Raw genomic sequence first — 908 nt, forward strand, 5'->3', positions numbered from 1 at the left:
GCAGGGCGGGCTTGGCCCCTCCCCAGGGCGGGCGGGCGGGCGGGCGCTGGGTGCAGGAAGCAACTGCCAACACAGCCCTGCCTCTGCTTCCAGTAAGCACAGGAAGCAAGTGGGGCTTGTGGACCCAACACCCCACAAAGGGTCCCCTCATTTGGAGGAAACTCAGTTCAAACTAGAAAAGCCACCAGCTCGGGTTCCCTTGTAGGAAGCCATCTTCCCTCTCTGGCCTGTCATGAGGTGGGGTCTTCCAGCTGCCAAAAGCAAGAGCGGTGGCATTGTAAGGATGAGATCTGGGTTATTTAGGGACCTGGCAGATCAGGCCAGAGGTTCCCAGGTGGTGCCGCAGCAAAGAATCTACCTGCAGTGCAAGAGATGTGGGTTCAATCCCTGGGTTGGGAAGTTCCCCTGGAGAAGGAAATGGCAACGCACTCCAGGATTCTTGCCTGGAAAATTCCATGGAGAGAGCCGGGGGGGCCACAGTCCATGGGGGTCGCAGAGTCGTATACAATTGAGCACACACGCAGGTCAAGTCAGCTCAAGCCCAAGAATGCCTTTTATCACCACAAAGCAGATCCTTAAAGGCCCCAAGGGAAACAACTTTCTTAAGTCTTTCCTGTTCCCAGTAAGGGCCTATTTTCCTGCCAACCTCAGAGCTGCCCAGGGGAATAGTTGAACAGAAAGTGAAAGTCAAGTTGCTCAGTCGTGTCCGACTCTTTGCGACCCCATGGACTGTAGCCTACCAGGCTTCTCCGTCCACGGGATTTTCCTGGCAAGAGTACAGGAGGGGGTTGCCATTTCCTTCTCCAGGGCATCTTCCCAACCCAGGGATCGAGCCTGGGTCTCCAGCATTGCAGGCAGACGCTTTACCCTCTGAGCCAGTGGGCCCCTAATGTTTCATGGCCTGACTG

The sequence above is a fragment of the Bos mutus genome, chromosome 22 (assembly GCF_027580195.1).
Source record: "Bos mutus isolate GX-2022 chromosome 22, NWIPB_WYAK_1.1, whole genome shotgun sequence".
NCBI lineage: Eukaryota > Metazoa > Chordata > Mammalia > Artiodactyla > Bovidae > Bos > Bos mutus.